Genomic DNA, 26,298 nt, shown 5'->3' on the forward strand with positions numbered 1-26,298 from the left:
CTGCCCACCTCTTACCTTCCTGAAGGATTTGACAAAGCAGAGAAATTAAAACAGAGTGAAATATTTATTAAATAAAACTGAGTTTGGAGCCTGGCTCTGCCACCTGCTCCCTAAGTCATAGGAACAAACCATTTAATCTCTTCGATTCCTCACTTTCCTCATCTTTTAAATGAGATGAATATATGTCACTCATTGGTGATGGTGGAGATGGGGTGAAATAGTGTATAAGAAGATGCTCAGTGCCAGGGAGGTGCCGAAGTGTGTGGGAGAATAGGAAACTTGCTCATCAGGAGGCATGAATGGCCCAGTCACCTGTCCCAGGTGATGACTCCAATGGTATCGACGTACCTGGCTTCTTTGTAATGTTTTGCGTTGAGCAGAAGCACCTGGCATTTCACAGAGATAGACGTGGGTCCAAATCCTGACCTCGTCTTTGTTGAAGTTGGTGCCAAACTCCTGGACAACTAAGTCTGAAAGGCAAATTGGAGTGAATACTACCCACTGTGGCCCTGATGATCGCTGCCATTGTTCGCCTGCCTGCTGCGTCACAGGGTTCAATTGGGTGCATTATGTACACTATCTCATCTAATCCTCACAACCGTCAGGTCCGTTAGGCATTATTCACCGCTGCTCTCCCATCTTGCAGCTGTGAAGCCCAGGACGGCTCAATCACTTGTGGGATTTATGAGATCAGGAAGAGGTGGGAGGAGTTTCAGCCAACATCTGCAGACCTCAGTGTCCCGCCCCTGTCCCTTCACTCTACGCTTAGATTTTAACTTCAGAAGCAAAAAAGAAAACACCCTTATCACCTGGAAAGAATTCACATTTCTCCCTAGAATTAAGCTAAGAGAGAAATGTAACACATGGGGGTTTTTTTAATAAGACATTAACGATTCCTTTGTCAATGCACAACGAAAGGCCGTTCACTCTTCAGGATTCAGAAATGCTCCAGGGCAGCTCTGGGAAAAGCTCTTTATGCCTTTTGATTTGTCAAATGGAAGAGGAAAGGTACTTAAACTGTGTGGTCCCAGAGGGCAGAGGGGTGGATGTGATGGGGAGGTTGGTGTCCATCACGTGAAGAAGCATGTAGAGCTGTCCAACCTGTGGCTAACAGCCTAGCCAGGCACTGAGTAGTTGCCTTTCATGGACCCCCTTTCAGTGGAGGACCACTGAACAGGATGCTGGCGAGAGGACGTACCCAGGGACAGGCAGCGGGCTGCAGGGCTGGCAGCTCCCCTGCACCAGCACAGAAGCTCCTTCGGGCTTGTCTGTCACGTCACATTTGAACCAACTGTGGGGATGCTGCACTTGGCCAAGGACAAGTCAACTTTTAGGAGGGAAACGTGAGCATGACTAATTTATTGTGTTACTTCTGCTTGTTAGGCTGTTTAAATCAGATTATTTCCATTTTCTGTAATCTTTGCCCATTTGTGCCGTGATGAATGTCCTTTCTCTATTGCATAGCAGATCCCGTTTGGGGTAGATCCCATCACATTTTAGGAAACTTTGGGAATCAAAAGTCCAATACAGTCCAGTTTAAAACTCTCATCTCATTTAAGGTCCAGAGGCTTCCCCGCCTCAGTCACTGTCCAGGTGTGGCTCCGGATGCTTAGGTGGGGAGGGGCTTGTCTGCCCTCTCCGTTCTGTCAAGTCTCTCCCCGTAGCATGTGAGTGTGGAGATGCTCACCCCCAGTTCCTCGCCCCTTTGAAGTCTCTCACTTCTCCTGTGCATCAGGTCAGAGAAGAGGGGGATAAAAAGGGACTGACTGGCTGTGATAGTCTTTTTGCTGTCCGCTGACCGGCCATGGGCCTTCTCTCCATGGAGGTGCCTAATAATAACCACGGCAGGCTTACCACGGGTCAGGTCGGGTACTAGGGGATTTGCATTCAAAGACTTAATGCTCACAACACCCCCTTGAATTAGACCTGTCATTATCCCCAAGTTATAAATGAGGAAACTCAGGCAGAGGCGCAGCACGATGCCCAAGGTCAGAAGGGAGGTGACCCAGGCCGGCCTAGTGGCAGGTGGCCTCATCTCCCATGAGCATGAGTGAGTCCCTCTGGAGGGCCTGGCAAGGGCTCCCTGACATGGGAGTTTCAGAGCAGCCCTTCCTTCTTCCCCCTCCTTTGGTTCCTGTCCTCTGAAGGGCATTCCCAAAACTCACTGCTGGTGTCCCCCAGGGACACTGCACAGGAGACTCACGCATCCTTTCTGTGTTAGATGCTGGGAGGGAGAGGGCTGCCCACCCACTATTCTCTTCCTCTTTCCTGCTGTGGCAAAAACGATAAATTGTGCCCAGTGTCTGGTCTTCCCGTGGCCCACGGTGTTCAGTGGTAGCTGGGCACATGGCTGTTCCAAACAAACAGCACAGTGCCTGCCTCCCTTGTGTTAGCTGTGATCATGGGACTGGGTGCTGGCCAATGAGATGTGAGCAGAAATATCAAAGGCAACTTCCAGGAACCTTCTGATGAGCCAGTTGACACTCTTTGCCTCTTCCTACACCTCTCTTCCACCTGGCTGCTTTGATGGAGACAGGACACCTGGAACCCCATCCTAGGGGATGAAAATCCACACCCTGGGGGTGACAGAGTGGGGAGCTACAGAGAACCTGGTTCCCCAGAGACTTCACGACGCCCAGCTGCTGTGCTGGCTCTCAGTCGCCTACCTCTAGATTTCTACACGGCAGAGAAAGAAAACTTCTTTCTTTTGTCCAGCCACCATTATCTAGGGGCCAAACCTAAATCCAGCTAATGGGTCCATGTCTCTCACTCTCATTCTTGCCCCTGTTCAGGTCAAAACAAGGGCAAGAAGCAGGCTCACTGTCTGAGCAGACCTGCAACCAGGGGACCAAATGCCGTTCGTTCACCAGTTCTTGCAGGCAGCTCTGATCTCTGCTGTGGGTCTCCTAGGCTCTTTCTTGGCTTCAGAAGGTAGGGGCACCTCTTCCCATGTTCGTGGGCTCCTTCTCCAAGCTGGCATGTCATGCGTGAGGGGTCTCGCTCTCTACCCTCACTAGTCTTCCTATATGAGGATTTGGGGGTCGGGGTGCAAAGGCAGCTGGAGGTCAGACCAACTGTGCCCACACTTGCTGAGTCCCCTTCTTGGACCTGGTGGCCAGTTCTCAGGCCACGTGGAGATCTGTCATGATCCTGTTAGGTGTGTTTCCTAGACACCAGCCAAATGGGCCAGGTAGCTATGAACAAGCACATTGACCAGCGTTGATTGGACCAGTTCACCAGTCGTAAGGTTCTTGTGGACAACTTCACATTCACTGTGGGATTCTCTTTGGCTGACTCAACGCCTACCACATTGGAGGAGCGCCGTGTTTTTGAATAAATAAACAAATGAATGACTGAACTCTTTGGAAGCCCTTTTGAGAGAGTTTAATCCTGAAGAGTGACTAATGGCATCAGTGGGTAAAGATGATGATTGAGACTGAATCAGAGGTGTGTTTACACTTCTGAGACAAGAAATACTTTATTCAAGCAAAAGGGTCCTCAGACTCAAGTCCAGAGTTCAGCGTGTACAAGCAACATCTGAGCTTGGATTCCTCCCTGGAGAGGCAGGTGCAACAGGGCAAAGATGCTGGACCAGCTGCCACAGGGCCGGGATTGGATCCCTGGTGCCATCACTGACTGATGGAACTTCTGGCAAGGTGTTCACCTCTGTTTTAAAAAAAGATCATTTGATACTTGCTGGAATGGTAAGGAAGACTTTATTCAGGACCAACTGCAGTGGGGTCAAGACTATGGCCATCGAGGAGAGAGATCAGGTCAAATCTAAGTACAGCAAAGACAAGTGGGGACTCTTGCCGAGGAGCAGAATGGAGGATGGCAGAGGGGAGCTTGCTAGAAGGAAATGTCAAGAGTACGGGTCTTCTCACTGAACCGATGTAGCCGCAGGATTCTCCCTAAAATAAAACTTGGCATGCCAAAGAGAGGACCCCAGGATGAATTCCAGGCAAAAAGGGGGCTCACAGGATCCTGTCTGAGGTTTGGCCAAGTCTTTGTCATTCTTGAGTTTGTCTGCTGTCTTAAGTCCCTTGCAGAGTTGTTGTGAAAACAACACCAGGCAGGGCCACAGACGGAGAGAGGGGAAGCCGGAATGCGGCCCTGGCTGTGCTCAGCTTGCGGTGCAGGTGTTTACCTGCAGGACCAGTTAATGCATGTTTTACGCTTGTGGGTCGTGGGGTCCTCGTCTCTTTGCTCAGCTCCTCCCTCGTAGCGTGAAAACAGGAATAGACAGTGCATCAGCGAGTGGGGTGACTGCATTACAGTGAAACATCATTTACGAAAGCAAGATTTGGATTTGTGCCTGAGACACAGGTGGCTGACCTCCATCTAGAGGGACGTCTCGTCCCAGTCCACGCAAAAGTGCCGTGTAGGCTGGGGGTGCAGGTTTCACAGGCCTTGCGTTCCGTTTGCCTCACACTACCAGCTGTGATTTCCTTCATAGTCCAGTGGTAGTGTGTGTTCGGTGTGAGCTGCATTGCAAACCTTTTTGGAATACAGTGGATATAATATTTTCAAATACATTTTTGTGGGTGACCTTCCCAAGGTGCTGGTCAGTGGAACTTGGGGCAGGGAGACCAGGGAGGGGTGGGGTCCCAGGAGGTGGCATTATCTAATGAGGAAGAGAGCCCCTCTGTGCAGGACACACCCAGACGAACACAGAGCTGTCTTCCTGGGGGCACAAGCCATTTCTCCACTTCACCCCTGGAAACAGGCCAGGATGTGGGCTGCACTTGAGTTGACCCCACTCATCCCTGCAGACAGGCAAACTGTAAAGATGTAGCAGATGGACCAGAATGAAAACACAATACAATTACCCAGTAGTAGGCTAACCCCCTGAAAGAGAGAGGAGCCAAGGAGTTGGAAGGGCTTACATTTAAGGAAATACAGACAAAGGATTGGGGACCAGAGTAACCAGCAAGAGACTAGAAAATGTGGAAGCTGAGGGGATGGAGGGGGTGCCACAGACCTGGGACCCCCTCATTCCTGTCATCTCTGTCCAGCCAGGTTGTTCGTAGAATCCACTGAGAACACCATGCCATCCATTATTCCCTCCAGCGGCCTTGAAGCACCAGCCTGTCCAGGACTCCTGGTGTCTGGCTCCCCTTAGCTCGGGTTCTGCAGTCTGGACATCGTCATTTCTGTTCCGTGTTGGCGTCCTACCAAGGAGATTGTCAGCAACCCCATGTTTCATCCTACACTAGACCAAAAAATTCAGAATTTTTAAAAAGGAGAAGATGACAGCTCTGCTCTCATCTTTCTGGGTCAGTGGACTACTTAATAAGATTTCAGCTTCATCCTATCATTACAATAATAACTGCATCTACACACTCTGTGCTCAAGACCTCAGCGGGAGAAAGGGGATCCTACCAGCCTGATGCTCCCCGCTCTTTCTCTGCACCACACATCTGTACCTCTTCCCTGAATTCACACTGATTTTTGTAAGGCATTTCCTGCTGCGGAGCATGAAGGCTGAGCTTTCTGCCATAAGCGTGATAAAGTTTAAGATTGGGTTCAGCACGGCGGAGGCCCTTCAAGATGTGAGACCCACGGCCCTAATGGTGAATCCTCACTTCACTTGCTTGAGGCCGGCAAGGACTAGCTGGATGCTGACAAGGAGTCCAGCACTCTGTTCACAGTAATTGGAAGATGTGATCTCAGTGGCGGGGGATCAGCCTGTGGAGCCAGGAGAAGCTTTCTGGGAGGAGGCAGATTTGGAGCATGAGCAGGAGTCACCCAGAAACCAGAGAAACAAGACGAAGCCGCAGTGTCTGAGTCCTCATGGGTTCAGCTTTACCGTTCGGGTTAGTCAGGGTTCTCCAGAGAAACAGAACCAAAAGGATAGATACACACATCTTCCTCGAGCTATGATGAGCTTATGTTCTGATCAACCCATCTTAAGTCAAAAATGCATTTGTGGGGGAGGGTATAGCTCAACGGTAGTATCATACTTAGCATGCACGAGGTCCTAGGTTCAATCCCCAGTACCTCCATTAAAAATAAATAAACCTAATTACCCCCTCAAAACAAAAAAAGCCTTAAAAAGAGTTTTTTTAAAAATGCATTTAATACGCCTAACCAACCAAACATCATGGCTTAGCTTAGCCTGCCTTAAACATGCCCAGAACACTTATTAGCCTCCAACTGGGCAAAACCATCCAACACAAAGCTGTCTTTATAATTAAGTGTTGAGTCGCTCGTGTAATTTATTGCATACTGTACTGGGGGGAGAAACAGAGCGGCTGTCTGGGTACAGAACGGTTGTAAGCGCTTCAGTTGTTTGACATCAGACAGCTTGGCTGACTGGTGCTGTGGCTCGCGGATGCCCAGAATCAGGAGACTGCATGCCGCTAGCCTGGGAAAAGATCAAAATCCAAACTTCGAAGTAGGGTTTCTATTGCATACGAATTGCTTTCACACAATTGTAAAGTCAAAAAATCGTTAAGTTGAACCGTTGTAAGTGGGGGACCATCTGCATAGGGAACTAGCTCACTTCACTATGGAGCTGAGCAAGTTCCAAGATCTGCAGGTGAGTCCTTGAGGTGGAGATGCGGGAGAGCCAATGGAAGTACCAGTCCAAGGGCCAGCTGGCTGGAGACCCAGGAAGAGCTGATGCTTCCGTTCAAAGTCAAAGGCAGGCAGGAAACAATCTCTCTTACAAGAAGGAAGGTCGGCCCTTTTGTTCTCTCCAGGCCTTTAACTGATGGGTGAGGCCCACCCACACTAGGGTGGGCAGTCTGCTTTATTCAGTCCATTGTCTCAGAGGTTAATCTCATCCCAAGCCATCCTCACAGACACACCCAGGATAACACTGGACCAAGTATCTGGGCACCCCGTGGCTCAGTCAAGTTGATGCATTAAAATTGCCATCACACCACCCATTCATAGTTCCCACTAGGGTAGCTGGTCTATGGGTTGATCTGGAATTTTGACCAGTGACAGCTGAGACTGTTGGAGACAGCAGCTGGGCAGAGAGGGGACAGCATGTCTGTCTGGACAGCTGACTGGTATCAGAGCATCGGTGGGCCTAGTCTTCCCTCAGCCTTGATGTTTCTGCCTCCAGAGGGGGCTTAGCTCATGTCACTCATAATCTCTCTGAGCCTCTGGACTCCAATATCAAGTGACTCATCTGATTAGTAATTTGGAAAGATTTACTGGTAGTGGCCTGCTCAGCTCTGCCCACAGAGCATGCGTGCTCTTCTGTTCTCTGTGTTCTACGTTCAGTCGAGCAGGTCTTCTCTCTGTGGGGGGACCTTCCTTGGTTGAGTTACGCAAGACTGTGTGGGTGGGTCTTCTGTTCCTAGGCCCTTTCGGCCGTCCTGCTAAGCCTCATCTTCCAGCGTAACCTCTACCAGTGATAAAGATGCTAGGCTGGCCCCTAGCTCTGCTCTGCTATATTATTCCCCAAAGTGCTCACCGTCCAGGTGTGAATAGTAGGTGCTATTTAGCAGACATCTGCTCAGAGACCCCACAAGTTAATTTAACAACTTAGTAAGTGAGTAAGGGTTCAACTCTGGAAGTTAAAAATTCAAGACAATCAGAGAAAAGAAGATTCACAGAATGGCGGAGGAAATGTTTAAAAGGAAAATCAGAGGGCCAGAGCCAAGCCTTGACCCAAACCCCCTCGCTTGGAGCGCAGCAGAAAGAGCAACAGCGAAGGAAAGAGAACAGACAGCGGTGAGAGAGCCCCGCTGGCACGCAGCCACACACAGAGAGAAGCTTCAGGAAGCTGGAGGACACTGGCAGGTGCTCAAGCCAGATATTCAGAGTTTTCCAACTCACCAGCATCCCAAACTCCCAAAGTCCAAGGCACATCCAGTACTACCCACTTCCCTCACGATGACTCGGGGCTCTTCAGAGAAACAGAATCAGTAAGGTCGCGCGCTCGCTCTCAGACAAAGAGCTTTCTGTGCAGGAATTTGCCATTGCAGTTATAGAGGTTGGCATGTCCAGAATCTGCTGGATGCGCTGGCGGGGTGGAGACCCAGGGAAGAGCCGGTGTCGCAGGCTGGGCCTGAAGGCAGCCCGCTGGCAGAGTTCCCTCTGGCTCGGTGGGAGGGGGCCGGGGAGTGGGTCGTTATTCTAGTTGGGACTTTGACTGATTAGCTGAGGCTCACCCGTCCTGCAGAAGGCAATCTGCTCTCCTCTGTCCACCAATTTAAACGTTACCCTCATCCAGAAACGCCTAGAAACAGTGTTTCACCAGATATCTGGGCACCCCGTGGCCCAGTCAAGTTAACACATAAAACTGACCTTCACATGCCCTCAACCCAATGGCTGATGTCCTTATAAGGGACAGAAAGGACACACGGAGACAGAGAAGAGAGGAGGCCACGAAGGCAGAGGCAGGGACTGGCGTGCTGCAGGGGCCAAGGAACTGGAGCCCCCGGAAGCTGAAGAGGCAAGAAAGGGCTCTTCCCTAGGGTCTCGGTGGGGGGGGGGGGGGTTGGCCCTGCTGACATGACACCTTGGTGTTGGACTTTTGGCTTCCTGAATTGTGAGAGGATATACTACTGTTGTTTACACCATCCAGCTTGTGACAGCCACTCTAGGAGACTGAGGCTCCACTTCGATGATTTTTGCCACTACCTGCCTACCACGCGTCCTGTCGCTTACATAGCATCCTGCGGTAAACTCCATTTTCTTTTGCTGAGATAAGTTTGTTTCCGAAAGACGCTTTACACTAGTCCTGGAAGAGGAAGCAGTGTTGTTTGCCGTAAATACAAGGTGACCATGAGCGTGGATGTAGTGAAATCAGAATGATGTTCCTAAGTGCTGGCAGCGTCCCCTTGTCAAGGTGCTCTTCCCGCTCTCTGCTCTTTCTTTGTTAAAAGGGGTATTCGCAAGTGTCCAATGTTAAAGAGATACCAGACACAAAAGGAGACACCTCTCTGACCTGATTAGAAGGACTGTACAGGAATTTATAGAGACTAACGTCCTCTTCCTGTGGTCCAGTGAGACCGGAAGAGGTCGTGTGGACGTCCTAAAGCCACCGCCCACCCGTTGTGGTCCTCAGCGTCTCACTTCCCGGAGCTCCAGGCTCACTCACTCAGCCTGCTAGTCATGCCCTTCCACCTCCCTCACCTGCTTGTGCAGGCTCATCGCCCACACTCCCTCCACTCACACTGGACCTGTCTGCCCTCCTAACTGACTTGCAGCTTCCCGGGGACTCCCCTCTGTCCTGCAGCACCGCGCCTCTGCACACCCAGGCCCCCTGGCAAGTGTCCGCGCATCCTTCCCAGGGAAGCGCAAACCCCCGTGCTGTCTGTGTGCTCTCTTCCTGAAACTCTCTTGTTTGGATGTTGGATTTGCTAGAATGATCCCCTATGGTTTTAAATTTTTTCTTATTTTCCATCTCTGGGACTTTTCGTTCTAATTTCAGGGAAATTGCCCTGACTTCATCTCCCCAACCTTTCTCTTGATTCTTTTCTCTTTTTCTTCAGTTGTCAGATATTCAGTTTCCAAGAGCTGTTTCTCCTTTTGGATTGTTCCTTTTTCATAGCACCTTATTGTGTTTTCTGGGCACAATATCTTCTCCTGCCTCTCTGAGGATACTGATTATAGTTATTCCAAAGTTTTCTCTTCCCTTTATTTGTTCCTGTTTCCTCTGGGGTCCCTTTAAATTTTTATTTTACATCTGCTTTTCAATTTGAAGGTTTTTCTCAGATGGCTACTGATCATTGATGACTGTTCACTGATATTGAAGACGGAGGCAGTAAAAGCTGGTTGGTCGGTGCTGGGGTGGAGGGCCCCACAGCGGAGCATCCGACAGCGAGAGCTGGTGGAGGGGTTCAGCCGGGGGACGACCAGGCCGTGTCAGTGTCTGTAAGGCTTCCCTCTGGGGCCTCCTTGGTCTCACAAGTGGTGTTCACCTTGGCCTGGCTTCTGAGGATGGGCCGTGGGCCAGGACTCAGAAGTCGATGAATCTGACCCTCATTTATCCCCTCCCCACTTCTGCGCCCCCTGTGGGAGCCCCAGCAGCACAGGGCTGGGAGCGGATTGTGCTCCACCTGCTCCAGGTGCAGAGGGTAGGCTCCCCGGCTCCCAGCGCAGACCAGCTTCAGTGGCCCCGGTCCTTCCATGGCCAGACAGTCTCCCAGGTTCTGTGCGTGACCGGCTCAATGGGCTTCTCTCCGGGAGCACTGACACCAGAGCTTCCTCCTGTTCCTCCATCACCTCCTCCGCCTGCTCTGCTGCTTTTTAAATGTTTTTATTAATTAATTAATTTATATATGTTTGTTTGCTTGGAGGGGTAATTAAGTTTATTTATTTACTTATTTATTTTAATGAAAGTACTGGGGATTGAACCTAGGACCTCATAGATGCTAAGCACACGCTCTACCACTGAGCTGTAACCTCCCCCACTGCTTTGCTTTCTAAACGTGTGATGACAGCTCATCCTTTGGTATGATGTGTCTGGGTCTCTTTGTCCCAGTGGTTCATACTACTTTTATCCTTTGTTTGGCTCGGGGACTCGTTCAGTCGCCGAATGAATACTTATCGATCGCTCACCCTGCACTAGGTGCTCTTCCAAAGCGAGGAGCAGGAACCCAGCGCCCTTGTCCGCTTGGAGCACACGTTCCAGTGCTCCCCGTGCACTTCGCCGGCCCCCATGTTTGTTAGAAAGTGTCAAACCGTCTTCTACAAAATGTAAGTCAGACCATGTCCCACCCCTGGTGGAAGCCCCTGCAGGACCCCCGCACTGCAGGTAGACTCGCCCCGGCCGGAGTGCGCCCGATGCTCCCCTAAAGTCTCTCCAAGCTCCCGCATCCTCACGCCTGCCTTTCAGCCCCACCAGCACGCGTGTCCTCTTTTTATTTGTGACCACACTAAGCTTCACAGCGTTCCTTGGAGGCGGAAATCGTTGCCTCCACTTTGCAGATGAGGCAAGTGAGACTCAGAAAGTTCAAACCCCCAGGTTAGGTCGGGTCACAAAGTGAGCGAGAGAAGCCAGCTGGGTTCCAGGGGGATGTTTGACATCACCCGCTGCCTTGGCTCCCACCTCTCTCCCCTCTCACGAGAGCCTGTGTGCTTAGGAGGGCACGGAGCCGTGTGTTCCCTCTGCCCCTCTCTCTCCCTGCTCCCTCGCCTTCTGTCAGAGCAGACAGACAGGGACCATTCAGAGCACTGGCAAGACCCAGGAGCCAGTTTGGATCCTACTTGTCTCAGAAAGGCCAACACTTAGAGAGATTTACCTCTTTTCTCCTCTGTAAGGGCACACGGGTCCTGGGGAGCTGTCACAAATGTGGCTGTTTGTCAGCTTCAGGTTGATTAAAAATAAGGTGGGAAGAAGCAGAGGCCCCCACGGCATATTTAGCCCCTTCAAAAGTTATTGGTCAGAATCTGCAGCCACCCCTTCCCCTCCACCTCCCCACACCTCCCACCCTCCTCCCCATTCTCACCCCTCCCCCTCCTCTACTCTCCCCTCCCCTCCTAACCCCTCCCCTTCCCTCCCCCTCCCCCACCAGCTCCACCCCGCAGTGTCTGTCCCCTCCTCTCCCACCCACCCACACACCCACTTCTCACCCAGCTCACTGACAGCCCTCCCAGTGGTCTCCCGCCTTCTTTCTCTCCCCCTTTATCCTCAACACTCTGTCCAGCACAGTCTTTTTCAAATGCTAAATAAATAAGTTGCGACTGTGTCAGAAATTCTCCAGTGTCTTCTCCTCCAGTCTCATCAGAAAGCCCAGACTCAGGCTCAGGGGCCGCGTTCCTCGTAACCAGCTGCTGCTGGCCCGCAACTTAGCTCGTGTCCCCCGCCCATGCCGCCCTCTGCACCCTCCTCCCCCTCCACCACGCCCCCCTGCGCTGGGCTCCCTGGTGTGTCCCGCCTGCCCAGAGCCCCTTGACCCTCCTGCTCCTAGTGGGTTCTCAGCTCCAGGAGGTCTGCTCTGAGTCCTCCCACCTGAAGAAGGGGCTCCCGCCCCCTGCACCCCTGGCCCTTCTGCCTCCCGCCGGCTCTCGGCACCTTTATGCTGACCGAGAGGACAGGACCACTCCATCTACCAAATCAGTCTTGATCCGAGGGGGTCACTGGGTGTCCATTTGATGTGCTGAATCTCCAGACTCCCTCAGACTGAAAAGTCCCTGACCCTGATGCCTGATGTTTCACCGTGGAAATTCATATTTTTTCATTTAGGCATAGCAAAGAGCTCAAATCTAAAACAGCAACCCAAGGGGTAAAACATGAAGAACTTATCTTCATAAACTTCAGCTTCTCAGCTTGCTTTCCAAATGGACAGACAGCCCAGTCAACAGAGGAATGGTCCCCAACTTCAGATCCATGAAGAGCCCTCAGAATATTTGCCCTATCACCCCAACAACAAAATGCCTCCTTATTATTTTTATTTGTCAATTTATTTTTCTTTCATTTAATGTGTTTATTTTCAAGGAGAACTTTACAGCAGTCCTCCTTTAAGTGGGAAACTAATATCACTTGCTTTAAATAGAGGGTAACTGTAAAGAAAAAGAAATGAAAACAAAATTATATTCTAGAGCCCTACCAAAGGTCTGAGCTGAGCCCTCCTCTGTTTGTATTAAAAGATGAGCAAGTGTCAGAGAGATGCAAGAAGTATCAGGTTGACTTTGGAGAATTAAAAAAGAAGTGAAATGTCCACTAGTGTCCTCTTGTCCAGGGAGCACCCCATGGGTGATGGCACACGCTCTGTGAAGCCCTGGCTGAGCAGAAGGGAACGTGGGTGTGGAAGGAACTGGTGGATGGGGCATAAAACAAATGGTCACCATAATGGTCCTCAAACTTGAGGGCTCAAGTCAACACCAACAGAACAGACCACCAGCCAGGTGCCCTGAAAGTCTGATTTCCTGTCTGGGTTGGGTCCCTGGTGTCTGCATTTTTATTTAGTCAAGCACGCTGCTGGTGGTGCTGATGATGGAGTTGGTGGAGACTTCTTTGAGAAATCCTGGCTTAGCATGTAGGGTTAGGACTGCAAGTATTCATGGAGCCCATCCCGAAGCTCCAGGCTTCATTCGTGCTTCTGACCCTCCCTAGCTTGTTGATCTTGGCGTGACCTTGGCATGTTACTCCCTTTCCTTGTGCAAAAGATACTTACTCTGCAAAAGCAATGACAATTCTGCCCGGCCATTGTGGCTGATGGCTGATGACGGCTCTGTAGAGAGAGATAAAGCCACTGAGCAGCTCGGGGCCATGCTGATAGTGAGTGCTCAGAGAGATTTAAGGGGTCGATACTGAGGGTAGGGAGAAGGGAGCATCAGGGGGAAGAAACCTCAGGATTTAGCCCTGAACCGAGCTCCCTCCTCCCCACGTTTTCTGGTAAGTGATAATGGCGAGATTGAGAGTAACCAGTTATTGAGATTCTGTAAATGGATATTCCTGTACTTCTTATGAGGTAGTTGGCAGAGCAGGATTCAAACCCAGGTCTCCAAGACCTGCACCACTAGCCTCTGTGCTGCCCCTGGGTGCCCCAACCCCATTCCCTTTCTTCCCAGACGTTTCACTAGGGTCCCCCGACTCCATCATTCAGTCCTCATTCTCTCCAACATCCTTTAACTCATCAGTTGGTCCTCCCTTTCTCCAACATCCTTGAACTCCATCACTGGGTCCTCCCTCTCTGACATCTCATCCTTGTGCTGACCACATACATCATTTCTGGCTTCAGGGAACCTGGCTCTTCCTGGACCTCTGTTGCCTTGTAACAATTCCCAGAGGAGGTAGATCATCTTTTGTTCTACTCAGAGCTCAAGAGGCTTCTCTTCTCTTCACATAACTCCATGAGAGGGTGTTATGAGCTGAATTGTGTCCCTCAAAATTCATATGTTGAAATCCTGACTCCCAGTACCTCAGAATGTGACTGCATTTGAAGACGGGGCCTTTATAGAGGAGACTGATCATATGGGTGGGTCCTAACCCAACATGGCTGGTGTTCTTATAAGAAGAGAAGGATTGGGACACAGACATGAACAGAGGGACAACCATCTGAGGACACAGCAAGAAGACGCCTGTCTGTAAGCCCAGGAGAGGGGCCTCAGAGGAAAGCAACTGTGCCCACACCTTCATCTTGGACTTGTGGCCTCCAGGACTATGAGGAAATAAATTCCTGGTTTTTAAGCACCCCCTCCTTGCCCTCTCTGCAGTGTGTTGTCACAGCAGCCCAAGCAGACTATACAAAGGGCTGATGGTCCCTCTGGTACATCCCTGGGGCCCCCAGCAACCCCTGGATCCCAGCCCCACCTAAAGCCAGGTGCCTGAGGTCATTTCCTCCAAGGAGGCAGGGAACACGTACTCTCCTCCTTGTGCACAAGAGGAAACTTTTGGGTCATCCTGGAGGTGACCGATGCTGAGAACAGTGCAGAGCATGCCCCAGGGCTGCTGCGTCAGTGCAGCCGGGATTGCAGCTGGAGCCACCAGCGTCCCAAGACAGGATGTGATGAAACCACACACACGTGAGACTGCCGGAATCACAGGGCCACATCCTGCGCACAGGGCATCTGCTCAGCCTACCGCTTCTTTCCCGGGGACAATCTGAATATGTTTATTATTCTGTTGATGCTGCCCCAAGACCTATCCTGCAGCTGGCTGCGAGCTATTTCATTATCTCTTTACTCAACAGATAAAAAAGAAAATGGAATGGAGTGGGTTGTATCAGAGTAACCCTGGTCCTGTGGCCGTGTACACCCCACCTCCTCCCTAGGTCTAATCCAGGATCCTCACTTGCCTCCCGGCTCCCCTCCCAAACCTCTTCGATGCTACCCAAGGAAACTCAAAAGGCTAAACTTCTGTATTGAAATCATGCTAGAAAGTAGAAGGGTGTGGCTTGGGAAATATACAGGGCTTGTACTGATGCTCTATCTAATTTTGTGAATGGATATTATCAAAAGAAAAGCCTCATGTTTAAGATGAGGACAACAGAGTTATTTTACAGAACTGACTTGCATGACTGTGGAGGTGCAAGTCCAAAATCTCCAGGGTGGGCCAGCAGCCTGGAGACCCAGGAAGAGTTGTAGTTCAGGTCTGAGGGCCATCTGAAGCAGTTTCTTTTTTCTGAAGGGGACAGTCTTCATTCAAACCAGGCCTTCAACTGATTAGAGGAGGCCCACCCACATCTTGGAGGGTCATCTGCTTGATTGCTCAAGTTCCACCAATTTAAATGTTAATCTCTTCCAAAAGCACCCTCGCAGAAACATCCAGAATAATGTTTGACTCACTATCTGGATACCATGGCCCAACCGAGTTGATCCATAAAATTAATCATCACACAGGGTAATCCTGGGCTAGTCACTCAAAGTCTCTGTGAAGTTTTGTCATCTATAAAATGAGATGACATAAGACCTCTGCCACGCAGGACCACCGTGAGAATCCAATGAGATCACATGTGGAAAGGGCCGTGGACAGTGCGGGGCCGTACGGGTGCAGGGGGTGTCGGCGGTGGGAGTGTCATTCTCGCCCCTGCACCAGCTCATGAGTAACAAAGCAGGATTCACACCCAGAACCTGCCACCCGAACCCATGCGCATCACCATGCTTAGAGGACATGAGGGAGGAATAAGGCACAGGCCGGCGGGCCAGAGCATCTTCCAGAAAAAGAATTTTATTATAAATACTCCATGTGCTATTTCCTGAAGTCTCCACCTCCGGGCAGAGCAGGCAAGAGGTAATAGAGCCCCATATAGGATGGCAGGCGGGTGTGGGGGCAGAGGTGGTCCACACTTAGCTTGTGTTGACCACCTCTTAACATGCCGCCTGGCACCAATGCCGCACACACATCATCTCATTTAATGTGAAACCCCACAGAGGTATGGGGTTTGTGCTTATACTGCAGATGAGAGGCTGTTGCTGTCTGTGGTCCCCAGTTGCCCAAGGACTCCATGGGCAACCACTCCCTCCAATGGCCCCAGCGAGACTCAGATTCAAAGTCTGGCTCTGCCACTAATGAGCAGTGTGACCCAGAAACTTAAATGCTTTGTCTTAGCTTCCTTACCCATCAAATGGGAACAGTTGTCCTTCCTTAGGGGTAGCTGGAAAGATTAATTAAGATAAATGACGTAAAGTAACAGCACAGTTTCTGGCAGGCAACAGAATCTTGGGAAATCATCACCAGTTCCTTCCACAGTGTATTCAGAGTTGACTGTGTGCCAGGCACTGCTCTCTACTTGGAATAGAGTGGACCAAATGCAGGCAAGTGCTTACTCTCATGAAGATTACATCCCAGTAGGGAGAGACAAGGAATGAAAAGAAAACAGATGATAAATGTAGTCATTCATATTGTGTTATTGCTGTGCAAGATGTGTCCTGGGTGACAGGACAGAGAGTTGGAGGTGGGGAAGGCTAGTGGACATGGTGATGATAACAATGATGGTGATGGTGATGCTGATGGTGGTGAGGATGGTAATGTTGATGGTGGTGATAATGTTGATGGTGGTGATGATGGTGATGATGACAATGATGGTGATGGTGGTGATGATGGTGAGGATGACATGATGATGGTGGTGGTGATGATGATGGTTGTGGTGGTGATGGTGATGTTGGTGATGATGGTGATGTTGATGGTGGTGATGATGTTGATGGCGGTGATGATGACAGTGATGGTGATGATGGTGATGGTGGTGATGATGGTGAGGATGACAATGATAATGGTGGTAGTGATGATGATGGTTGTGGTGGTGATGGTGGTGATGATTTTGATGTTGGTGAGGATGGTGATGATGATGATGACACCAACGACCTATTGGACTATGAGCAGACTTCTTGACTTCTATGAGTCTCAAGTTCTTTACCACATCATGAAGATACTAAGCTACCTTGCAGAATATTGTAGGAATTACATGATAGGAGTTAAAAGCAGGACTAGCTACATAATTAGAGGGGTCCAGCGCAAAATGAACATGCAGACCTTCCATTCAAATCTTATTAAGCTTCCCTCTCAGCTTAGTCTTCCTTTCCCTTGGGTGGAAGGAACAGAAGGAGTCATAACAGAGGACCCCTCAGTCCCTCACCATGCTCTCTTCCTAAGGCTGCCCTAACAGTGTCATTCTTAACAACCTGGAGGCAAAATACCCCCGCTTTTCATCCTGGTCCCAATTCTGCTGCTTTCTATGGCATTTCCCTTCTCCCAACCAAGGTCGTCTTATTTCTAAATTAAGCAATTTAAATTTTTTGATGTATTAACTAAGACTTCACCATATGCCAGCCGTGGGCTAATTTTTTTGTCTGTATCATTGCCTTGAATCTTCACAACAACGCTTGGAGGTGGATGTATGATTATCCTACTTTGAAGATGAGAAGACTGAGCGTCAGAGAGGCCTCAAGACCCAGGGCTAGTTTGTTTCAGACAGACTTAGATCCCTTCTGGAGTTGACAGGCTGAGACTCTGTGACCCTGACACGTTTTGGCAGCTTGCTCCCGCGGATAAAATACTCCCAGGGAGACCAGGTCTTAAAAACAGCAACTCTTAAAATATTAATTCATTGTAATACTGCTCCACATAGACTCTGCTTTCTAACCAGGCCGCCCGCATTCCTAGTGAAGTCCCTCCTTCTGTGGGTCCACTCTGGGCCCTGCCACCAGCCGTGGGTGGGTGGGTGTCAGGCGGTGTCTGCTGCTTTCCTGTGCCAGCCGGCCAGCACCTGCCACGTCTGGTTGCTTCAGAACACCTCTAAATGGAGCCCGCTTATCTCTCTCCTGCACACACGTCCAGGCTGCGACACACGAGGTGATTCTCCCCTCCCACCATCATGCCAATCAAACCGAGGGGACCTGCCCCTGAGGGGAGCCACGGGACTCAGCCGCGATAACACAATCATCCTGATTCCCAGAGGAATCAGAGCCCATGCCCAGAGCCCTGTGTTTTAATGAAGCTACTACACCTACGTGCCAGGGGATGGAGGCGAAGAATTCTGGAAAATTCCTCTCCTGACTTCAGCCTCCCAGTGTGAGCCAACTCCAGTATCCTTCTTGCCACTTAAACAGAGCAGGGCTCTCAAACCCCAGGCAGCATCAGAATCCCACTGGGGCGTGTCAGAATGCAGGTTCCCAGGCCTTGCTCACAGGCTCTGGGGCGGGGAGGGGCCTGAGAAGCTGCATGGCTCAGAGGTAGGCTGTGGGCCGACCCTGAGAAATAGATGAAGGGGAATCACAGAGGCAGGCAGTATGGATGCTCGGCCTTCATCCATCCAACTAGCCAGTCTTACTGAATATCTGGTGGCAGACACTCTTCCGGGTCCTGGCAATACTGCATGTGGCGGGGAACGTCCCTGCTGTCGTGGGGTCTGCAGCCTCACCTGGGGAGGGAGACCACGTCACCAAGTAAACCGCCAGGTGGTGAGGAGGGTGAGGGTCAGAACGAGGGAGGGAGTCACGTGGGTGTGGGGAGCGGGCTCCCAGGAAGCAGGCCAAGGCTGTGGAGGGGACCTTGCTGGGCCCAGAGACCAGCGTGGCCACGCGGAGCGAGTGCAGGGCGGGTGGGAGGTGGCAGCCCCCCCATCTCGGGCAAGGAGGTCTCTGTAAGTGGGTGGCTCTCATGCTGCAGACGTCACGAGAGAGCTGTGAGCAGGGAGCGCCTCCCGCTGGCCTCCGTGCTGAGCAGGACCCGGAGGGAAGGCAGGGCCCAGGGGTGGGAACAGCCGGAAGGGAGGGGAGGCAGTTGGATGTGGGTGTGAAAAGGGCAGGCGTCTCGGGCAGAGGGTGTGGGAGTCAGAAGAGAGAAGACACGCAGGGAGGGTGAAGGGCCAGGAGGAGGCCGCGGGCGGGGCGGGCGCGGGGCCCGCGGGGCTGGAACGCTGTTAGTGGTCAGGATCGGGAGGAGCGGAACTCCTGGCGCTGCATTTCTCCTCAGTTGGTCGGGGAAGGACTGGGGTCCTCAGAAAGCAGGATTTCACCCGCGCTTGGGTTTGCCTGGCAAGATGCACAAAGGTGCTGAGGGCGTGGGAAAGCGACGTGGATGAGAGACCACAGGATGCTGGCTGGGGAAGAGCGGGTGCGGGACTGATGGCAGCAAAGAGGGTGTGTTGTCACTGGATCTGAGTACCAGCGGGCTGAAGAAGTGCGGGCAGAGGCGGGGTGGGAGGAGGAGTGAGCTGGACGGTGGCTGTGGGCGTTTTGGGAGTGGGGTGCCTGAGAAGTAGGAAGGGGGCGGTCCCTGGAAGGGACAAGGTGTAAGTGTGACCATGGGAGTGAATGGGTGAGGCAGAGTGAGGTTGGAGACCTCTGCAGGAAGCGAGGTCAAGTACCACAGAGGCCGGGTGCCCAGGCATGTGCTGTTGCTTCACTGACACCAAGCCTGCAGTACGTCGCAGAGAGAGCCGAGGTCCTCCAGGCGTGGGGGCGCTGTCCTGGGCATCCACAGGGGACTGCAGCCAGGCAGGGAGGAGACAGTGTTGCCCATCATCTAAGGTGGTGGAGTTTAGGCAGAAGGTGGGGCAGGGTAGTGGGGAGCAAGGAGATACCGGCCCTCCTTCTGCCTGGAGCTCCCAGGAGTGATGGGAAAGTCTCCGCTAGAGGGCTGGGATGGGGGTACCATGGTGTCCTCAGAGCACAACTAAGTGTGGGTTAGAGCGAGAGGTGAGAGGGAGCTGATCCTGGCTGTGAATTCCAGAAGGGACAGTGGGAAGGATTGGGGGCTGAGGATATCAGAGTGTGGGACTAGATTCCAGGGGATGAGAGATGGCTAGCATCCTGGGCCCACCCAACGGAAAAGGGATAAAGGGCAGTGGTCCCAAGGCAGGTAACCATGATGATGAGCTGGGAGTCTTGGAAGGGGAAGGGAGTGGCATTTTTCCAGGAGTTCTGGGGCCCCCTCTTCACTCCTGCAAATGGGGGTGAGTATGTCAGGGAAGGGGGATTTTTCCAGAGGCCGACCTTGTTCTGGGCCAGTTACTGAACATTATTAGGTTCTGGGTTCTTAACCTAGAAAGTGGAAGTAACTGCACTCGCCCAGGGCAATGGTGGAGACAAGCTGTGATGTATAATCAGATCGCAGCTTCTCCTCCAGGATCCCCAGGACATTTCATCCCACTTAGAGTAAATGCACAAGGTTCCGTTCACTCTCCCCTCTTCCGTGCACTCCCCTCCCTGTCCCCCTGGGCTTCTTGACCTCAAGGACCTTGGTGTCCTCCGGGGGCCCCTTCCCAATCCTCTCTCTCAAATAGCACCCTCCATCACTCCCCTGTATTTCTCCCTCCCGTAGGATCATCCGTTCTTATCTTTGCCTATTTGTCCCCTCTCCTGACTCAGCACCTAGACCACTGCTGGCAGAGGGGAGGTGATGGTAAATGTGCAGTGAATGCCTGAAAAAACTTTCGTCCCATGTGAGCCCAGAGCCCCTGCGTAATGCGCAGAGGTAAACTGTGGTCCAGAGGGAGGCGGTGAGAGGAAAACAGCAGAAGCAGGAAGATGCATTCTTGGTGGCAGGAAGAGCACCAGCCACGGAGAAAGATCATACCGGACCTGAACCCAGCTAAAGAGAGGGAGCTACGCAGTTACTTCCCGGCTCCCTTTCAGCTGTGCAATACCTTTCTCTCTGACTCAGTAAAACCCACGTTGTTAAGAAAGCAAAATTCAGGTCCCAGCTCTGAGGCTAACTTACCAGGTGACCCAAGGAAGTCACTCACCTCTTCTGAATGTTAGAAAATGACAGAATTATTCCTGAGGTGGGTCAGGCCTCTCCCTGTTCCGTGCTCTCAGATTCCAGTAGGATTACATGGATAGAATAAGATTAGACCTTGAGATGGACTTACTCTTTCCAGCATTTTCCCCAGAAAGTAGGTCCATTGTCTGAGCATCTTAAGGTAAATGCAAAGAGTTGGAAGCTGGGGGAGGGGACACGGGGCTCGTGAAGAGCGACTGCGTCTTCGGTGCAGCCACGCAGAGCCCACCACGATTACTGAATCCAGGAGGAAAATGCAAGACCGTATCACTGTGGCAATCTGCAAGCTGCCAAAACTGAGTGAAATTAAACGAGAGCTCAGCCACAGTCTCTGAGGAAGCCAGGGGCATGGGGGGCCCTGCCTGAACCCCAAAGGGGACCTGACACTAAGTGGCTGTGTGCGCCTGGTCCTCTCAGGGCCTTTGGGCTCCAATGTTAGGAGTCTGGCCCGCGTTTACCAGGTGCCTCACTATGAGTTTACAGATTTAGGAGCTGAATCAGCTGTTGAAATGTAACGTGTGCTCAGCGCCATGCTGGGCTGTGCGTCTAGGCGGGAGCGCCCCTTCGATGGAACTCAGAGCCTATTAGGAAAGAAGAGCCTCGCTCAGATGGTCACACAAACCCACACACAGCCTGAGGTCACTGCTGTGACAGTGAAGTTCTGGGAATGGGGAAATGCAGGACTGCGGCCTGGGCCGTCCAGGACGTCAGGGAGGGCTTCTCAGAGGGAGGGACGGCCAAGCAAGAGCTACCAGATGCAGGGGGCTGAGCAGGCGGAGGGGGAGCGCCCCAGGCACGGTGCACAGCGTGCACACAGACACGGGGACTGGGGGGCAGTTGAGGCAGGACCAGCTGGTCAAGTGGCTCTGCCCCCAGTGTCTCTGCCCCACCCAGGATGGAAAGGAAAGCACACGAGGCATCAGGGGAGCTGAGTTCAAATCCCATGGCTGCCTCTTTTAACTCTGACCATATGAAGTCCCTTCACCTCCCTAGGCTTCAGTTTCCTTGTCCATAAAAAGAAAACAACGCTGGTTCTCTCGGGCTGTCAGGTGGATTCAACAAGCTGCAGTACTGAAAGGGGGCTCGTGAACTCAGATCGCACACCTGTGAAGGATGGTCATAATCACCATTTGGACCAGCTCTCCCATCTTCCTTTCTTCCACTTCCTGTTCCCTCTAAATTCTCTGGGAAGTGGGGGCCGGTCAAGGTGGGGGAAATAGTTACCATTTATTGAGCACCTACTGTATGCTAGGAACCGAGCTAGGTCCTTTACATATATTATTTCATTTCATCCCCATTTTACAGATGAGGAAAACTGAGCCCCAGGCAGTAACTGAGTTCAGGTGTGAATGGCTTCAAAGCTTTATCCATCATCACAGGCTGTGCTGCAGTCACGTGGGCAAGCATCCCATCATTCCCATCCTGTCCCAAGGATAAAAACAACACTTTTATTGTTTTCCATGTACTGGGCAGTGGCTCCTGCCTTGGGGAGTTCACAGACTGACTCATGGACAGATCTTTGAGATTCAGTGTTCTTAGGGCAACTGGAAAAAAAAAAAAAAACCTGGGCTGGGGGAGTCTGCAAGGCCTTCGCGGACCCTTTCCGACCTGCCTGGGGAGGTGACCCACCTTGTTCTGTGTTGTTGGGCTCACCCATCCTTGAAGGAATTCACTGAACCCCGTGCATCCCTGAACATGTTTGTGAATCCTGAAAGCTTCAAAATCCTCACGAGATATACTTGGGAATAATTAGCTGAATGCAATTGCCTTAGTAACCAAGTTGACATCCAGCCGCCATGGAGAAACACGGCGTTTGAACTGAATTAATCAGTGTCAACCGTGCTGATGTTTGTTCTCTGCAGGATTAAAGAAAAACCAACAAGCGCGGAGCATGGCTCGACCAGATGCACTCCCTCCCCCAAAGTTAAGGCGAGAGGAAAATGATCTGGGGGGCAGCATGGGGCTGGAGGCCAGATGTAAGAAAGAACTTAACTTACGAGGCTGTGTGTACATTTGAAAAATTGCTTCCATGTCTTTAAATCAAGCCATGGGCCTCTAACTGGGATATTATGGATTCTATGACCTCGGGGAGATGCTTAACTGCTCGCAGCCTCAGTTTTATTGTCCAGTAAAATAGGGCTAATAATATTGCCTACCTGTATGAGTTTGCTCAGACTGCATACAAAGTACCGCAGAGTGGGTAGCTTAAACAACGGAAATTATTTTCTCATGATTCTAGAAGCTGGAAGTTCAAGGTCAGAGTGTCAGCAAGGTTGCTTTCTTCTGAGGCCTCTCCCCTCGCGCATGGCCGCCTTCTCCCTGTGTCCTCACGTGTCTCTGTGTGTGTGTCTCTGTCCTGATCTCTTCTTGTAAGGACACCAGTCAGATTGGATTAGGGCCCACACTCGTGACCTCTTTTGAGCTTAATTATCTCTTTAAAAGTCATCTCTCCAGATACAGTCACATTCTGAGGTACTGGGGCTTAGAACTTCGACATATGAAATTACGGGAGACACAGCGTAAACTGAACAATGGCCCCCCGGTGATGCCAAGTCCAAACCCCCCCAAACCTGTGCGCACGACACCTCACACAGCCCGAGGGACTTTGCAGATGTAATTAAGTTAAGGATTATGAGACAGGAAAATGATCCCAGATCATCTAGGTGGGTCCAGTGTCACCGCAAGTGTCCTTATGTGACAGAGGCAGAAGGGTCAGAGTCGGCGGTAGATGGGACCACAGAAGCAGGAGGCTGGAGTGATGCTCAGTCAGGAAGTGCAGGCACCTCTGGAAGCAGAGAAGGCAGGGAAGCAGATTCTCCGAGAGCCTCCAGAAGGAACTCAGTCCTGTTGACATTTGATTTCCCCCCCTCAAGACTCATTTTGAACTGTAAGCGAAAAAGCCGTTGTCAGTCACTAAGTTTGTAGTCACTTGTTAGCGCAGCCCTGGGAACCTGATTCAGGTCCCAGGAGCATCAGTGAAGCAGCTCCTGCAAAGGGCCTGGAGCCCTCGGGGAGATAAATGAATCCTGCCAAGCTATGACCTCCGCCAGGTCACAAGGAAGCAGACGGGCCGTGGGGCCAGAGGAGGCACTTACACCACAAACTGGGGGCCTAAAACCACATTCGGGAGTTCTGTCCCAGTTCAGAAGTCCAAAATCAAGATGTTGGCATGTGTGGTTCCTTCGGGGGGCTCTCACAGAGAATCCATCCCAGAGCCCTCTGCAGGATGCTGGTGGTTCCGGGCAGTCTTTCGTTTTCTTACAAATACATCACTCAGATCTCTGCTTTGTCTTCACCTCCTTCTTCTCTGCGGGGATCTGTGTCTCTCCCCCTCTTCTTGTAAGGACACCAGTCATTGGATTCAGGGCTCATGCTCCTGAGTACGACCTCCTCTTAATTACCCGGCAAAGATGCTGGTTCCAGAGGACGTCACATTCACAGGTACTGCGTAGGATGAATCTGGGGAGATGCTGTTTGACCCACTACAGTATTTCAGGAGGAGACTGTAACTGAGCTGTGTCCCAAAACCTGATCAGAAGATTTAGCAGAGGGAGGCGGACATGCTGCTGGCAAGCCGGGGGCCAGGGACAGCTGGGGTGCCCGGAGCACAGAGCGTGCAGGGGCCAGGCTGGCCGGCGGGAGCAGGAAGGGCCCTAAGGCCTCTGCCCTTTGATTAGTGCTTTCTGAACATTCGTCCAGGAGCGTGCCTGGGGCCGGTGACCGCTGTGCCTTCTTCTGAAACTGTGTCCTCATGCTGCTTCTGGGCTGAAATGCCTCTTTCCCAACCCTTTTGCTCAAGTTCAGTGGTAGGACTTGGTAGTTCTCCTCGATGCCCTCAGTTGATGGATTTAAAAGTTGACAACCGCATTTCGGTGTTCACTTGCAGTTTCTGAGATTATGTTAGAACATGGAATCCCGGAGTCTGACCACCAGCGCTGTAGACACCAGAGGGCTGTTAAGGGATTTACATAAGAAGGGACGGATTCATGCTTCGGAAAGGCATTTGGATCATATTTTAAAGGAAATGAAACCTTGTATGTGGGTGTTGTAATAAAGAAACACACCCTGAAATACAAGTAGCATAATTCTGTTTATCGAATCAGCTATTTATTGTAAGCATGCTCCTCGAATTATTAACTGCCTGATTTAGATTCCAGGAACTCTAATTCATTTTCTTTTTTTTTTTTTTCCAAAGTGGTGGATCTTTTTTTCTAATTCATTTTCTTCTTGAGTTTTTCCCCCAGGCAGAGAGTGTTTGTTGATCTAGAGGCAAGAGCGGGTCTCATTTGCTAACACGTGACCTTTGACCTTCTGTAAATAGCTTTTTAAAATGTATAGTCAGTTGTAATGTGTCGATTTCTGGTGTACAGCACAATGTTTCAGTCATACATACACATACGTATATTCTTTTTCATTAGTGGTTGCTACAAGATTCTGAATATAGTTCCCTATGCGATACAGAATAAACTTGTTAATCTATTTTCTATATAGTAAAGAGTTCTTTCTTTATCAATAAAATAGGAGTAGCAAGCTCTAAGAGTTGTGTCAGAATTGAGAAAGGTGACACATAAAATGAAGGGAGGTGACATATCTGGTTCAGTAACCCCTGACCCAGAGCGGCCACCCTTCTCGTGAAGCCCGCGCGACCTGCCCGCGTGGTGCCTGGCTCCAGCCGGAACCCAGGGAAGGGCAGCTGCTAATAGTTCCACTGCTTCTGTTGCCCCTGGGGCATTGCATTGGGGGCTGGAATTAGTCCGTGGTCCCCATCCTCCATCAAAAGCAGGAAAGAGACAGGAGAAGGAAGTGATGTCTAACCCGTAGTAATGATGTGTGGTTTCAGAATCGTTACCCAGTTCCTGGAAGAAGAGTCCATGCCAACAAGGTGAGAGATTCCAAAACACGAGCCCTGAGTTCAGCAGCCTCCAGTCCCACATCGGCTTGCTGCTGGGTGGGTGCAGGCTGGCCACGCGCTCCGTGGCCAAGCTGAATCCCAGCAGTCCAGCCCTGAGCTCAGTCACTGTCCCAGCCTTCCCTCCCGGGGCCTGTTCTGTGAGCTCAGCCTCAGCACCAAACCACCTTTGCTTCCATCTGTTAATCATAAGAAGGAGCGTCCTGCGGGCCTGGCACTGTGCTGGCTGCTCTCATAAATCCTCACCGAAGTTAGACAGCACTGTTAGTGTTCAGCCAGCCTGGGAGAAAATCCCAAGTGTTGCTTCCTAAGTCTAACCACCTGAAGTGGGCTCCGTGATCAAATACAGCCCCTCGCAAGGGATATCATCCCACCTGGCCAAACCCGTCTCCCTTCCTCCAGAAGCCACTACCTGCCTTCTCCAGCCTTAGAGCTGGACGTTCTTTTTTATTTTTTTTTATAATTGAAGTGTAGTTGATTTACAATGTTGTGTTAGTTTCTGGTGTACAGCAAAGTGATTTCGCACACCTATGTATATTATTTGTCGTATTCTTTTTCATTAGAGGCCACTACAAGATATTGAATATAGTTCCCTGTGCTGTACAGTAGGACCTTGCTGTTTACCTGTTATAATTTATATATAGTAGTTTGTATCTGCTAATTCCAAACTCCTAATTTATCCCTCCCCCACCCCTTCCCACTTTGGTAACCTAAGTTTGTTTTCTAGGTCTGTGAGTCTGTTTCTGCTTTCTAAATTAGT

At 51.1% G+C, this 26,298-nt stretch overlaps 1 protein-coding gene across 5 annotated transcripts in view; it reads left to right on the top strand.

Annotated features, from left to right (window-relative positions):
• STK32B (serine/threonine kinase 32B) overlaps window positions 1-26,298 on the top strand; it is a 310,710-nt gene that overhangs the window by 209,049 nt on the left and 75,363 nt on the right. The gene's annotated exons all lie outside the window — the stretch shown is intronic.

The sequence above is a fragment of the Vicugna pacos genome, chromosome 2 (assembly GCF_048564905.1).
Source record: "Vicugna pacos chromosome 2, VicPac4, whole genome shotgun sequence".
Taxonomy (NCBI): Eukaryota; Metazoa; Chordata; class Mammalia; order Artiodactyla; family Camelidae; genus Vicugna; species Vicugna pacos.